Raw genomic sequence first — 17,091 nt, forward strand, 5'->3', positions numbered from 1 at the left:
TAGGACAGTCATGAAGACAGTGGGCTCTGCGGTCAGATGGGTTAGAGTTAAATCCTGGCTTGGTCATTGACTCTCTGTGAACCTATGTGAACTACACAACCTAGCTATGTGGAAGAGAGAAGAAAAAATGAAACACAAGAAGAGGAAGAGGAGGTAAGGATGGGTTTGGCATCCGCTCAGATATTTGGCCTTTTCTTTGGTCCTCAGCTTTCTCCACTCAGTGCCCCCCCCCAGGCTCTCCCAGCCCCCTCAGGCTCTCCCAGCCCCCTCAGGCTCTCCCAGCCCCCTCAGGCATTCCGCCACACTAAGCAAGTTCGCTTCTGGGATGTTTACATTTTCTGGGTCCCATCCCACGTTTCTGGTTTCCATGTTTGCAGGCACCAGTGACAGAGTTAGAAGTCTGAACAGAAGCACATGCTCACTCAGAAAGCTTCCCCTCCACCATCCATTCGTCACCCCAAGGAGAAGCCTGGGGTCGTGATCATTCTAGCATGCAGGGTCCACTGGGCCCAGGCAGGGCACTTCAAACCTACAATGTCTCCGGCACCCACTTGGAATGCTTCTGCGGTCACATCGGCCCACTCTATTTGCCACCCACGACACCAGTGAGTAAGACAAAGGAAGCAACCCAGAATTGCAAAGTGTGCCCTCTGAAAAAAATTCCAAAGGAGGGAAGAAGGTTGTGATTCTTTTGCTGTTGATCTTAGCTGGGTTTGACTGAAGGGCTTTAGGCAGCTCTGTGCTGCCTCTAGTGGTTGCCGACAGTAGTGTTCCCTCAATGGACCTCATTGTTCATAAATCCCTCACCCATTTTTTGAAATTTTCTGTGCTTTCATTTCGGACTTTTACTTAGAATTATTTTTACATAAAACATATATTTTAGCATTATAAGAATCAGTTTATTTTATTTTGTGGCCTTACATTTTTTTTTAATTCCTTGAAAATTTACAGATGCTTAAATTCCCCCTTAATGGTGTCCAGTTCTGTGAGTTTTAACATATTGTAGCATGGTATAATAGCCATCACATTCAAGATACAGACAGTGTCTTCACTCCAAAAATTCCCCCAGGCTTCAACTTTACTTTTTAAATTTTTATAAACCCCCCCCCCACACACACACACACACACACACGTACACACTACCTTTGATCTTATTTTTATACCAACAATTAACTGGTTCATTCTTCTCTGTGTCTGTTTTTTTTGCAAATACCTCATTGTCTCAAATACTTCATAGTAAGTCTTACAATGGGACAACATGAGTCTCCCAACCTGGTGTCTCATTCTAAACATTATTTTGTCTATTCTAGTTATTTCAGATTTCTATAAAAAGTTTAAAATCATATTGTCAATAACTAAGAATCCTACCAGGACCTTTATTATAATTATAATAAATATGTAGATCAGTTTAGGGGAAATTGCCATCTTAATATTTAATCTTTGGTACACAAACATAATCCAGCTTCTCTGAGGTCTTTCGCCAATGTTTTGTGGTCTTTAACATACAGATTCTGCAAATATTTTGTTATATTTATGCTCTCAGTATTTCATTTTTTTTGAAGCCATTATAAATGGTACTGATTTTTTTTTATTTCAATTTTCAGTTGTTCATTGCTAGTAGATAGAAATATGATTGATTTTTAAAATATTGACCTTCTTTTGGGCACCTGCATATTAGGCCAATCACTCTTCACTAGCCCCGCTGAGCAGAACCATTTTTATTTTGTCTAGGCTTTTTTGAGAATAAGAATCTTTTGTCTCCCTCTTTGTTCTAATTGGAAGGAGAAGTCTCTGTTCCCTTTGCTTTTTAAGAACTCGCCTTTTAAAATCTCAGACAATTCTGCTTTAAAATGGCAGATTAACAATTTTACCTCCCATCTCTTTCAAAGTCTCACTAGCAGGACTGTAAAGCAATGTAAGAGGGAAAATTTCGTATCAGTGTTAAGTAGGGGAGGAAAAATATATTTGTCAACCATAAATTGTGAGAGATTTCTGAGAGGCCAAAAGACAGTAGGATGGTATTAATGAATAATTATAATAGAAGGTAGATTGAAGTACTCTCTCAGAATCAATGCTCTCAGGGTCTCTCTCCCTTTATATAATCCAGAGATGCTCTGAGATCAAACATTATACACAGAGGATCGGAGAGTTCATCAGAAAAAAAGGCAAGGCATGACATAATGAAATAACATCTTTAAAAAGTTAAAAGAAAAAAAAATACTGAAAGTTGACCACAATCCCAGTTAGTGGCACAGCTGAATCAGAAACCCACATCACTGTCCTACAGGATCAAATAAGAAGAATTGAGAGAACGCAGACTGTCAACATCTGTGTCTCTAGAGAAGAGTTGTGCGCAGAGCTTTGAGGAATAGAGTGTACAGTAGTAGTTTAGAGAAGGGACTTGGGAACCAACTTCCTGGGCTAAAGTCCCGCTTCGTGGCCTTGGACAAGTAATTTTAACCTCCTTACATTTTATTTCTGCATAAACAAGTTCTGGGTTTGTTTGACTATTCATAGCCCCCACACACACACACAACACTCAGCTCCTCAGAACTAGTGCTCTATTTTCCCTGACTCCAAAACCAGCTCGTAATTTTATTAAATGTTCCTAATATTACTAAATGCCAACCTCATCTCCCAGAAACCTAAGACAGATACTTGGCAATACCTTTCTCCCTCAACTCCCACATTGGAAGCCCAACTAATCTACATTCCAAATGTCTCTCTAATCAAACCTCATTTTATCCATTCCCAATGTCACGGCCCAAAGGTCAGACTCTCATTACTTTCTTGCCAAATGACTGCAAGTTTTCTAACTTGTTTTGTTGCCAATGGTCTTGCCCAACATCCTCGTTTATCTAAATGGTAGCAGTGTGATCTTCCTAACGTACATGACTGGCAGGACATAACCCTCTCTGCCCTGAGGTCCAGCTCCTCCGTGTGGCTTGATGAGCAGCTCACACTTCCCTCCCCAACCTCTGTTTCACTCCCTCCACGTCTGTGCTTTCTGCTCCTGCCGCACTGAAAGTTTCCCATCCTCTAAAAGGGTCATGCGCATGCTACCCTCTAGCCATTTCTTCCTGATCATTCTTCTTCTGGAAATACTCTTGGCCTTCTTTCTGTGGCCAGTTCATCTTTTTATACCGGTTTTGACATCAGTTCATTCAGGGAGTCTTCTGTGATATACACCTCTCCTTATGTCTCAGTAATACCTGAGCCAGACATCTCCCCAATGTGCTTCTGACATCTGTATTTTCCCATCACAGCCCACCCTACACTGTATCTTAATTGCTGATCTGTCCGCACCTTGTCACTAAGCTCCATCTCTCTAAGGTCATGGACTGTCTTTCATATGTTGACTATTGTATTTCAGGTGCCCAGTACATGTGAGACACGTGATGGCTGCTTAACGGATGTCAGGTATTGTCATCGTCATTATCATCATTAAATAAACTCCTGGTTTGCTTAAAATACTAAGCATGATGTCTGATTGATAGTAATAAATAGTAGTTTCCATTATTTAATATTTTCCCCCATTTTCTTCATCAAAATTTAATATTTCTGAACACATATATTATAACAGAGCTCAAAGCAAAATACAATTACATCTCTTTGGTATCATAAAATAGCGAATAAAAAATTATTTAGCATCCACATATATACATGGAAGTTCTAGTGATGTGTTCTCCCCCTATTCACTGATGTGTTTGAGAAGGAGCAAAAAAAAAAAAAAAAACACTGAAAGTTTTCTTATACTCTGTTGACTCAGAAGAGTAAAGGTCAAAGATTACTCTATGCATTTAAAAAATTCTTCCTGTGAACAAGTCAATTAAACATCAACCACACCTTAGTTATGTCAAAAGCAGATACATTTTTAGTTGATGAACAGCTTGTAATAGGCATTCTTATCTTCCCTAATACTCTTCCTCAGAACACAGTATTGAATGGCAAAGGTCTTATTATATAAGAATTTGCTCCCTCTTCTATAAAGTGAGGGCGGCAATTCATTATACTTGAGTTTTAAGATAACACAAGATCACACTAAGGAATTCGATTTAACATATTGACTATCTGAAACAAAAATAATCAGCTAAATTGCTTAGCAGAATCTTATTTTTTTAGACTAATTCTAGAAATATACTTAAGACAAATAATTTTTTCTTTTTATTATTTTTTTTTGTATTTTTCTGAAGCTGGAAACGGGGAGGCAGTCAGACAGACTCCCGCATGCGCCCCATGGGGATCCACCCGGCATGCCCACCAAGGGGCGATGCTCTGCCCATCTGGGGCATCGCTCTGCCGCAACCAGAGCCATTCTAGCGCCTGAGGCAGAGGCTACAGAGCCATCCTCAGCGCCTGGGCAAACTTTGCTCCAGTGGAGCCTTGGCTGCGGGAGGGGAAGAGAGAGACAGAGAGGAAGGAGAGGGGAAGGGGTGGAGAAGCAGATGGGCGCTTCTCCTGTGTGTCCTAGCCAGAATCAAACCTGGGACTCTTGCACGCCAGGTCGACGCTCTACCACTGAGCCAACCAGCCAGGGCCAATAATTTTTAACTATGGGGGATAAAAACTTGAAAGAACTCGTTTTCCCTCAGTTCAAGTAGATTCTAAGAGGAATTACAGGTTTTGGATTCACAGTAAATGCAAGAGTAGGGTTTTTTTCCTCATTAGCAAAATTAAATGATAAAATACATCATAAAAGTACTATTTCTATAGAAACTATTTAGTTTTTTTCACACAAAAAAATATGCTGAATAGTAAGAGACTTTTTTTATAAATAAATTTTTATTTTAATGGGGTAACATCAATAAATCAGGGTACATATATTCATAGAAAACATTTCCAGGTTATCTTGCCATTTAGTTCTGTTGCATACTCATCACCCAAAGAGAGATCGTCCTCCGTCACCCTCTATCCAGTTTTCTTTGTACCCCTCCTTCCCTTCCCCCTCTCCCTCCTTCCCTCCCCCCACCCCCCATAACCACCACACTCCTGTCCATGTCTCTTCATCTTGCTTTTATGTCCTACCAATGTATGGAATCCTGCAGTTCTTGTTTTTTTCTGATTTGCTTATTTCACTCCGCCTAATGTTATCAAGATTCCACCATTCTGCTGTAAGTGATCCGATGTCATCATTTCTTCTAGCTGAATAGTATACCATGGTGTATATGTGCCCCATCTTCTTTATCCAGTCTTCTATTTTTTTTTACAGTGATTAAAAGCCTTTAAGCAAACTCTTGGCCAATACAGCAAGAATCCATAAAAGAGTAGTGTCCTTAACATGTTCACCAAGTCCAAGTTGGCCCCATCACCATGCCAAATCCCTAAAAAAATGCAACCCAACCACAGTTCGGTCTGCTAGGAGCTGTCACAGGGAGCAGGAGTCCAGGAAAAGTCCACATCCAAGAAAAGTCCGCATGGCACTGGAATTGTTGTCATCATTTTTTTATTAATTCAATTCCATGAAGTAAGGTTACATGAATATGCGGTCTTGTTTTCCCATACTTGGCATTCTAAGTAGTTAAAATATTTCTGTGTAAAATCTTAATCGCTGCATTTCAAGACTCCCAGGTAACATTACTTACCAAGGTCATTTATTAATAGCTATGTCCCAATGTCATAAACTCTAAATTAGGAAAAGTTTGAATCTATAGGCAGATGACTTAGGGAAAGAAATTATTTTTATTGCCAAATATTCTTGAATTTATAACTACCCTAGTGTTTATAGGTACAGAGAAGATGAAGGAGAGAAATTACCAAAGTAACAAAAATGAAGGCACTAACTGAAGATAAATTTATAAGTAAACTACAAGAGTTTGACTACACAAATAGTAAGCTATAGAAAAATATAATTTGCTTTGCCAAAGATTGACTTATATAGGAGATAATATAAAACCTAATAAAAGAAAACATACAATTCTCTACATAGCAGATTATATACATTTGGAAGATTTTACCCCTCACAAAAATAACAAATCACTTTAGTCAGGGTGAAATATAAACAGATATAACAGATAACATTAAATTGGTTCATAGAAATGTCACAATGTTTATTAAGCTAAGAGTTGGTTTCCTAAAGGGTGTTGAGGAGTTTATCAAAATAACAAAAACAATAAAATAAATATTTAGACACCCAGAGCAAAATAAATCATCGTCCAACAGTAAATTACTTAACAAATATTTTCTGACTTTATTTTATAATTGATTATTGAAAGAAAGAAAAAAAGGCCATAATCTCCTGGTTGGGGGAGGAAGGGATGGAGGGATGGGCCAGGAATAGCTGTCTGAAAGGAGAGCGGACAGATTTTACGGTCCCTTAAATATCTCAAGAGTATCTAAAAGATATGTTGCCAGTTCACTCAGCTTGCCACGCATAATTTCTCATATGATAAAATACGAATTAGCTCCACACCTTTGAGTTAAACAGAAAAACATTTCCTTTTGGTGCTGACCTTTCTATTATTGCTTAAAATATTGAGCACAATTTTAAAAAATAAAATTTTATCTCAAATTACTAACCTACTTTGAACACCAAGTTTTTATCAAGCTGTGGGCACCTGCACATCTGCTTTGGCTAAAGGATGAGGAGCAGACCTGGTTTTCTAGGTGCCTGCAAAAAAAAAAAACAGGGGCTCAAAAGTATTTCCTGAGTGTGTGAATCGACAAAGAAATAATGCCTATAAACTCAGAGGGCGGAGGAGAGCTAACGTACAATCTTCCACCACCCAGCACTGGACGGGACCCTCCTGTCAGATCCAGTGTGATGTCTTCTATTTTCACGCATTTTTCACAGTCTAAAATAGAAATCTTTCTAATGTCAAGGGGATCTGAAAAACCTCAAGGTTACCTTGAATAGTCCGGCTAAAGCGTAGAGCCTTGGAATTTTTCGCCTAAAAGGGACTCTAAAGAATATTTTATCCAACTTCAACCTTTGCAGATTCAAGCCTAGTGAAGTCACTTACCTACCTGAAATAGGCCATTAAGATCGGATAAGTGGTGATGGAAGAAGAGTTGACTTAGGGCATTGAACACATAGTGCAGTGTACAGACGACACATTATGGAGTGGCACACTTGAAAACTGTGTAATTTTATTAACCAATGTCACCCCAATAAATTTAACTTAAAAAGACTGTCAGTGGAATTCATATCCCGCTCCCCAGTTTAGAGCTCTTTTTACCACACAGCCCGCCTTTTATAATTTAATTATAAACATGATCAAATAAGAAATGACAACTTTGTCTTTTTTTCTTTTCTTTTTAACCATTTTTTAGTTGATTTCTTTCCCAAATGTAAGAGGTGTAAAAATAGGATCTCATCAAACGTGGGGGAGAGAGAGAGGTGGGGAGGTCCTCGGAGGCCACTGCCGTGGCAGGGTCAGTCTTGCTCCACCTCACAGGGTAGCAGGGAGGGAGAGTGGATCTGGGAGGACGTGGGTTTGGCTTTCACAAAAGGGGGAATCCATGTTTGGCAAGATCTGACTCAGTCTTGAGTTGTTGTTCCAGGGTATTGGCTATGTTGACATGGCGAAGAGATTTGGACAGAATACTACAACCAAAAACCCATTTATCAACTAGATAACAAAGTCTTGGGCAGATTTCTGGAGTAAAAACGTTGCTTGGAATGTAGTCATATTCCAAGTAAGTGTTTTTGCAATTATATTCACAAACCATTATAGCCCCGTACACCCATTCTTCCTAACAGTGGTTAAGCAACATTATCATGTTGATGCAGTTAAGTTATTGCTGGTCAAAAATACTGCTAGTAAAACAAAAGTTAAATCATAGAACCTTTAAACCCTAATTTTTTACAAAAATGTACTTTATGGTAAGTATCATTTACCACTAGCTAAGCTTTATTTTACCTAAAAGCTAAGCTTTTAAGATTTCAATGAATAAGGATGAGGCTATATCAAAATACACACACATATTATATACACATGCATACTATACATATAAACACATAGTTTATTCCTGTTATTTGTGGTAGTTATGTTCTAGAAGTTGCCACAAACAAAAATTATGAAATTAACACACATTGAACCTTGCTCCCAAGGAAAATACACAGTTAGGTTCCTACGTGCCTCTTGTCACAGCACTTTACGGAACTGATTAATACATAACCTGTTTAAAGACACCCTTTTAAAATACACTGTTGCTTCACCAACATTGAACTCATGGCCATCAGCACTATAACTCGTGCCTGATTGAAATTTACCTGCCGTGTGCGTTTTTCTTTGTAGGACACATCCCCGCCTTCTTGTGTCAGGAACCCTGGACCACACTTCAGATACCTGGCGGCCGTTTTAAACAACAGAATCACCAACAAAAGTACAAAGATGTGGATAACTTGACACGAAGCAGACCACACAAAAGACCATTGTTTATAGCAGGGGTCCCCAAACTTTTTACACAGGGGGCCAGTTCACTGTCCCTCAGACCATTGGAGGGCCGGACTATAAAAAAAACTATGAACAAATTCCTATGCACACTGCACATATCTTATTTTAAAGTAAAAAAACAAAATGGGAATAAATACAATATTTAAAATAAAGAACAAGTAAATTTAAATCAACAAACTGACCAATATTTCAATGGGAACTATGCTCCTCTCACTGACCACCAATGAAAGAGGTGCCCCTTCCAGAAGTGCGGCGGGGGCCAGATAAATGGCCTAAGGGGGCCACATGTGGCCCGTGGGCCGTAGTTTGGGGACCCCTGGTTTATAGTATGTGAGCTGATACAAAAAGGCAGTGCCACTTAGTTTGAACTCAGCTAGAAAAGTGTGCATCAGGTGACTCAAATTTTCATTGCTCTGTGCCTTTCTGTGAAGGACCACCAAAGTGCCATGAGCATGGATTTGGGGGTTACATACATATTTTAACACAATTCACAATATGGATAGTGAATTCACAAATATAGATTCTGTGAATAATGAGGACCAGCTGAACACGTATACTACATGCATACATGTAAGTGCATGTATATTCAAGTGGGTATTTCTCTGATGACTTAATAAGGTTGGGCCAGGCTTGTTGGCATTGTGACCATCTCTGCAGCCTCCGTATCATCTCTAAAATGTAACGAGAGCATGTTATTTCTACATAGCAGGCTGAATATTTAGGTACCCTTACATTTGTGGTGGTTTAGGCGGCTATGAAGTTTCCATTCTTACTTCTGCAGAGTCTTAGAGTTATACCTTATTCGAGCCTTGCAAAAACTCTGTGTGTATGTGTGTGTGTGTGTCCACTTAGTATGCTTCAAATTTTAAAAAATGCTAAAGTTCTTATTATCTGAAACTTGAAAACCGTCTTGGCCTTCTTGGAGCTGGGGAGCGTGTGAGTCCACAGCCTTGCCCCAGTGAGGAGTGACCAGGGCTTGGTGCGTTCCTTGGCACGAGTCCAGGAATAGAGAGAGTACTACAATATATGGACTGTAGATCTATTTATTGCCCAGTTATATTTACCTCCTGTGTAATTTTTAACTGTTGTAAAATGGGAAAAACAATGTCCATGTCAGAATGGTGGATTGAGAAGTAGAAATGGTATATGTTGACTACTTCACATTTTGTTCTCATTGTCACTAATAGGAATAATAATAATCATTCTCATATAAAACAGGGAGAATATAACAAATTCAGCTCCCAAAGAGATTCAAAGGTAATTTACCAAAACAAACATCTCCCTGAGACACACTAGATTTGGGTCTGTTGATCTGAAAGACAGCGTGGCTGTTGCGTCCTCCCGGACACCTTGTTATGATAAGATGAAGCCTATGGCAGGACTGCTTTCTCCAACACACTGGGTGCCCATCACTCTGGGTGTTAATGACATTAACTGTCTCAAAAGTATTCATTGTCACCCCACCCTCTGCAGAGCTCTGTGCTTCAAGGTCCATATAGATCAGGGGTCGGGAACCTATGGCTCGCAAGCCAGATGTAGCTCTTTTAATGGCTGCATCTGGCTCACAGATAAATCTTTAATACAAAAAATAATAACGTTAAAAATATAAAACATTCTCATGTATTACAATCCATTCATTTCCTACCGCTCATGTTCATGGTTGTGGGTGGCTGGAGCCAATCACAGCTGTCCACCCGGACAACACCAAATTTTTATTGGATAATACGTAACATACACGGGTCATTGTATGGCTCTCACAGAATTACGTTTTAAAATATGTGGCGTTCATGGCTCTCTCAGCCAAAAATGTTCCCGACCCCTGATATAGATGATTCCACAGAAAAAAGAGTTGATCTGAGGTCAAGGCCAAGGCCAAAGCCAAGGCATACTCAGTGCTCTGGAGGCTTCTTCCAGACCCTTCCTCTGTCCTTCCCTCTTCCCTGTGCCTCTTGCTTCCAGGTCGCCATTGCCCAGCAAGAGATTCTCATCTGCTGTTGCTAAATCATAAAGAATAGAAAATTTTGAGGCTAAGAAGTTGCACTAAGAAAAGAAGATCACCTGAAAAAAATGCAAAAAACAGAAGAGAAATATACATAATAGACATGTTGGTACATATTGCATATCTAATACATGTATAATATATAAAGAGAGATCCATATATTTACTATAAATATTAGAAAATAGAAGGAGAATAAAATTACTTGAAATCACATTTTCCTATACAAAAATGAGAGGGACTCACCCAGACCCCCTGCAGCCTTGCACAAGCAGGAGCTTCCTGTCACTGGAGATGACCAGGAAAGACCAGGTGACAACACGTCAGGCCTGCAGCAGTGAGCGCTGGCTCAGTCCTTTATTGAATCGGTCATCAGCCACGGAGCATATGCGGTGTGGCCGTCACTACAGAAGCATTGTGGTCTTTCCTTCTGAGGAGCCCACTGTCTCGATTTCCACCCCATGTGCAGCCGTAAGCACACTGGTGTGCCGCAAGAATTTTTCAAACAAGCAACACCTGACTATTTAGTCGGGGGGCAGTGACCCCTTTTCCTTTAGATTGTCAAATAAGACATAGCAATAGCCAACACAACAAATGCCATCTGGTGTGAATGAATCAAAATGATACTATTTTTTATCAGATCGGCAATAAAACATTATGTATTTTTTGGTATGTCACAAAATTTTAATCATTAGTGTATGTGTGCCATGAGATGAAAAAGGTTGAAAATCACTGGTCTAGAGACATCATTTAGGTGATTTTTTAGAGACTTTCAGTATCTTCTGACTCAGGAATTCTATAATTCTATATCTCTATATTCAGGGCTGACACTTAGCAGGTGTCACTGGTAAAACCCTATTGGCTATTAAAATAGTTGGGGGGAAGAAACATTATATATGATTTTATATTCTGTCTTAGTTTCACTTACCATATAAGGAATGTTTCCATCATTAAAAATCTTTTGAAATATCATTGATAATGACTCCACAGCAGTTTATTGTATGAACTTTATTACACAGCTTGGTTATTGCCAAATTTTCGGTGTTATAAATATACCCCAAAGAAAAAAAATAAACAGATGACATGAACCAGGAGCTCATAGAATCTGAAGTACATATGTCTTTCAAACACAAAGATATATTCAAATTTACTAATATTAAATGATGGCAACTTAAACAATAATAATAGTATTTTTGCTTATAAACTGAAAAGCATTTAACACTTGATAACCCCTGATGTTGGTGAAGACACAGAGAAAGAAACGTTTTCAAAAACTGGATAGAAGTCTAAATTAATATAGCATCTTCTAGGGGGCTTTCCGGAAATTGCAGTATTGTTTGTAATATCAAAAATCGGAACAACCCAAATGTCCATTAATAGCAGACTAATTAGATAAAGTTACAGAAAATGAATACAACGGAATATTATGGAGTCTTTAGAAAGTGTGAGACAGATTACAGACATGCTGACGTGGGGAGAGCACACACTCCGCTTAGTGCAGAGGACAGATTGATTCCTGGAAGTGGGCACTCTGGCTGAGTTAGAAATCGAGACAGTGGGATCCTCAGAAGGAAAGACCACAATGCTTCTGTAGTGACGGCCACACCGCATATGCTCCGTGGCTGATGACCGATTCAATAAAGGACTGAGCCAGTGCTCACTGCTGCAGGCCTGACGTGTTGTCACCTGGTCTTCCCTGGTCATCTCCAGTGATAGGAAGCTCCTGCTTGTGCAAGGCTGCGGGGTGTCTGTGTGAGTCCCTCTCATTTTTGTATAGGAAAACATGATTTCAAGTAATTTTATTCTCCTTCTATTTTCTAATATTTATAGTAAATGTATGGATCTCTCTTTATATATTATACATGTATTAGATATGCAGTACCAACATGTCTGGCTCAGGCCCATTAGTACAGCCCTGCCCTTAGGGAGCTGCATTTCTCACATGCAACACTGCTGATTGCTCTTCCCTCCTCTGGAAAAAAAGTTACATGATTCCAGCTATAGTTTATTAATAGCAGGTCCTTTTTTCCAGGTTGAGATATTATTTATGATGACCTTCATCATGTCAAAGAGGTATCACAATCGCTAATTGCCTCCATAGCTTTCTCCTTCGTGTCTTATCATCCCTACCTTATTTTTAAAGCCAATCAGATCTGAAGAGTCATCAGAAACTTGCTCCCTTTTCTTAGGCAGCAGTGTGTTTACAAGGGCCCCATCTTTCACATCCATCTGTCTTTGTGCTCTGAGCCGTCTAGCCAATGGTCAGGTGCTTGTTGATGTTCGCAGCTTCTGCCCAATTTCCCACGCCTTGTGCGTGCTCACCCTGCTTGGCTCTGCTGGCCCTCGGGGCTCCCTGGTTTTGTCTTGACTCTTGCCACTCATCTTATAAAAGCAATTGCAGTGCAATGGAGAGCCAGCAGCCCAGGCTTCTCAGTGGTGAAGACTGACTTCCTGAGTTGGAGGCAAAGGGTAGGGAGGGATCTGACTTGTCATTTCCTGCTCCGGCTTTGGCAGGCTGGTTTGCTGTTCCCGATAGCGGGGCTCCGGGCTCCGAGGGCCTGGTCATTAGTGCATATATCTGCCCTTTGGGGAATAGTGAGACTAGCAGGCCTGCTTTCGGGTTGTTTTCTAAATGTTAATGGCTGATGGAGCAAGATTGCGTCAGGGGCTGCCAGGCATTTTAAATCACCACATCTTCTCCTTTGTTTTGAAAGAAGACTGTTATCTGATTTTCTCATACCTGTCCTGGTTCCCTCCAGCGATTTGGGTGCCTTGACATTTATGGATTTGGCCATCACAGATTAAATATTACCAGTTTCAACTTGTCCTCAGTCACCCCAATGGCGTGTGACACACAGAAAGCTGGCATTTTTCTGGGGGGCAGATCTGCCTGCTACTGGGCCGGTGTGTGGGGGAGTGAGGAACAGCTCCGGCCCAACCTGGGCAACCGCCCAACCCTCGTACACCCCGGGCACATCGTGGTCTGCTCCTTGCTAATGCCCACCCAGCATGAAGAAGAGGGAAAGGGGGGGCGGAGGAGAAGGAGGAGGAGGAGGAGGAGGAGGAGGAGGAGGAACTCAGTAAATGAGAGAGAAAATTGCAGATGGTTGAGATGGACTGCGACACAAAATAGTCAAAGAGACTGCAGGAAGGGAACCTGCACAAGGAACGCAGGAGTCTGGTGGCTGTCTTGGCGAATGCAAATGTGAGCCCTAGAAAAACCTGAGGCCCCGATAAGCACCAGGGGTCACTGCCCTGCGGCTGCATGGAGCAGTTAAGTTCTGATGAGGTAGCGTGGGTGGCGGGTGTGAGAGCCAGAAACACTTAGGTCCAGTCCCATGACTGAGGAACTAAGCCCACGGAAAATAAACCTGTGAAATGAGCAGTTCCCACCCTTCTTCTCATCATTACCATTTACGGAGCCCTTGCTAAGTGCCAGGTATGTGTGAAACACACTCAAAATAGATCCATCGAATTTGTGTTATTACCTCCAGTTAAACACTTAAAAAAAAAAAGGTCAAATGCAGTAAGTATCTTTGCAAGGTCACCAGCCTATAAAGAGCAGGGTGGGAATTTGAGCTATTCTAACCACGGTGCCTCATGCCTCCCTCTGGAGTACAAACAAGGTTCCTTAAATTATACCTTGATTTGTTTATGGAAAAAATCCCTAATGGGGGCTTCAATTTATCTCTAGGTTCAAGAAGGGGTGAGTAAGTGTAGCGCTTCTTAGAAATACAATTTGTCCAAGTCAGGCTGCTTGCTGACAGCCAGACAGAACCAGCGAGGCAAACACGGGCCGGAGTGAGTACCGCCCCTTCCAAGCTCAGCGACCACAGAGCCAACTCCGTGCCTTCGTGACCCATTAGCGACCAACACCATGGGCTCTCAAAGCAGATGTTTAGAATCACAGAGCTGGGAACAAACTCAGAGTGCTTCGGATAGAGCCGTTTCATTTTATGGATGAGAAAACCCAGGGACAGGTCTGTTAAGGAGCCTGTGCAAGGCCACGTGGTCTGTGCGGGAGCTCGAACTAGAGTTCAGGCCTCTGCCAGGCTTCGCTCACAATACCGTGTGAGCAGTCAGGAGAAGCAGGCTTTTATTTCGTTCTATCTTTGACATTTTTCATGAAATCTGTGCTGTCAAATGAACAACCAGTTGCTTAATTCCTCCTTGCTTTAGGGAGCAAGATTCGCACAGGACTACTTTGTGATCACACACACACACACACATATACACACACACGCATGCACGCACACACACACACAGAGGCGATGTAAAGTGATATAAGTTGCATGCACTCTTGAAAACGAGGTATGTGGAGAGGAAAAAGAACTTTCTTCTAAAGCTCTGAGAAGAAGCACACGCCTATAGCACACACACAGGGTGAGTCAGAGGGCGCGGTGAGTGCAGAAACAGAAAGCTGATAAACACCGGGGAAGCCAAACAAAGCGGACGCCACGAAGCTCCATTCGTCTAGCTCAGGGACAAAGGCTAATAGACATCTGGTGTTCCGAGGCTGGCATTTCGTCCCCTGCAAGCAAGAGGTCATGCCCAGAAGAGCAAGGTGCTGGGTGCTGAGAACATGGCACCCGCTCGCTCTGCTGCCCGGCCTCCCACCCCTCGGCCCCGCTCTGGGGTAGGTCTGACTGTCCCTGGCCTGCGTCCTGCAGGAGCCACAGAAGTGACCTCTGTGCCTCGTCCTCGACTGTAGGCAGGGGTTTGGCAGATTAATGCTGACTTGTCGGGTCAAGCCCGGTGATCAATATCTCTATATGGTAAGGGACAAAGTCCAAGCTCGTTAGCCAGCAGCCAAGACCTACGCGTCCCAGGCCTCAGATCAGCTGGCTCTTTGCTAAGGCTCAGAGAGGGGATGCGAGGCTCCAGGTTCTCATCTCTGCACGCCCAGCCCAACAGAGGGCCGCTGGGACCCTTCCCAGAATTCCCAGCAGAGGTCTCGTTCTGTCTCCCGTTAGGAAGAGAGTGCTTAGCCCGTCTCCGAGTCCATTCTTGGAACCAGAGGAATGAGACTCCTGATTGGCTTTGCCCGGTTCCATGTGTCCTGCCCTTGCCCCATCCAAGCACACAGACCAAAGTTGGGGAAGAAATGGCCCGGGAAGTCGGAACAGGAGTTACTGGAAAACCAGAAGCCAAACACGTGGGCGTCGTGAAACTCTTTGAGTCTGGAAGAATTTCTGCACACTAAAAATAAATCGGGTCCTGCTTGTCTAGACAGCACAGGGAATATCTAATAAGCCTGAAGGACCGATAACCATTTGGAGGTTGGCCACCAGCAAGTATTTTCCAGTTTTCTTCAGTTGGATCAGAAGATGAAAAATGGAAACTCAGTTTCCCAGTCAACTCACAAAACATTGTTCGAAATCTGCTGAAATAAGATTTAATCTTATTGTCGGAACTAGTGAAAAAAATGGACTTAAAATCTGTTTCAAAGAATTTTTCTCAACGACTACTTAGACTGGTAATGTGAGTGGGTTTTCTGAGTTAGTTCCAATCCACCCAGATCAGGAGATACCGAGGTGTCTGCTGAACATGTATTTCCATGCGGAACATGACTACTTAGCATACGGTGGCTGTACACACATTTGCATGCCTTGGGCTTTGCTGGACACGCTTGCCTGACATAGCTAGTCTTGTTTTCCATCTTCTTTGAGAAACGAGGTGACATCAGAAAAATCTCTAAGGGCCACGTAGGAGACCCTCTTCTCAGTGCAGGACCCCCTCGCACACACAGTCCCAGCATCTTTTTTTTTTTTTTTTTTTTTTTTTTTTTTGTATTTTTCCGAAGCTAGAAACTGAGAGAGACAGTCAGACAGACTCCTGCATGCGCCCGACCGGGATCCAACCGGCACACCCACCAGGGGGCGACGCTCTGCCCCTGGGGTGGGGGGAGTCACTCTGCCGGGACCAGAGCCACTCTAGCGCCTAGGGCAGAGGCCAAGGAGCCATCCCCAGCTCCCGGGCCATCTTTGCTCCAATGGAGCCTTGGTTGTGGGAGGGGAAGAGAGAGACAGAGAGGAAGGAGAGGGGGAGGGGTGGAGAAGCAAATGGGCGCTTCTCCTGTGTGCCCTGGCCCAGAATCGAACCCGGGTCCCCCGCACGCCAGGCCGACGCTCTACCACTGAGCCAACCGGCCAGGGCCCAGTCCCAGCATCTTAACAGGTAATCATTTCACCTCAGCCTCCCTCCTCCTAGTGAAAGGCAGCTCATTGTCTCCAAGAATTCACCTTGAGCCTAAGAAGCTGTCATGCGCCCTGAAGAACTCCTCGCTGAGAATGATCAGAGCGAACAACAACAGCGATGGCTGCCTCCCCTCATATTCCAGACCTATCCGTAACCCCAGGCGATGCCCGCACTTATCTCAGCTCTGCAACTCGGGGGAGGAGGAGATCTCTTTGACAGTTGAAAGGTAACTGGGTGTGGTGCCAGACTTTGTCCGTGTTTGCCTATCTCTGGTATTCATAGGCTGGGCAGCCAGGTACATCCACCTGATATGGACACATAGACCTCAAAGCCTCTTAGACTTCTCTCTTTTGTTTTCACACATGTGAAACAAAAATAATGTCCTCCCCCTTTCAGTCAAATATTAACTTAATTCCTGTCTTCTTCGTCCAGCCTCTTATTGACCTCCGCCCATCACTCTCTCTCCCATTGATTGACCTTTCACTTTTTGCTTCTCTTTCA

At 42.4% G+C, this 17,091-nt stretch overlaps 1 long non-coding RNA gene across 2 annotated transcripts; it reads left to right on the forward strand.

Moving 5' to 3' along the window:
* On the forward strand, positions 1–8,573 carry LOC136310923 (uncharacterized). 2 transcript variants are annotated; one of them, XR_010726633.1, is made up of 4 exons: positions 1–153; positions 378–605; positions 3,374–3,420; positions 8,238–8,573. It is a non-coding gene; the product is annotated as an uncharacterized lncRNA (long non-coding RNA). The 2 variants fall into 2 exon arrangements; XR_010726632.1 differs by lacking the exon at positions 8,238–8,573 and adding an exon at positions 7,501–7,633.
* Positions 8,574–17,091: the final 8,518 nt, after the last annotated feature.

Source organism: Saccopteryx bilineata, chromosome 7 (genome assembly GCF_036850765.1).
Source record: "Saccopteryx bilineata isolate mSacBil1 chromosome 7, mSacBil1_pri_phased_curated, whole genome shotgun sequence".
Lineage (NCBI taxonomy): Eukaryota > Metazoa > Chordata > Mammalia > Chiroptera > Emballonuridae > Saccopteryx > Saccopteryx bilineata.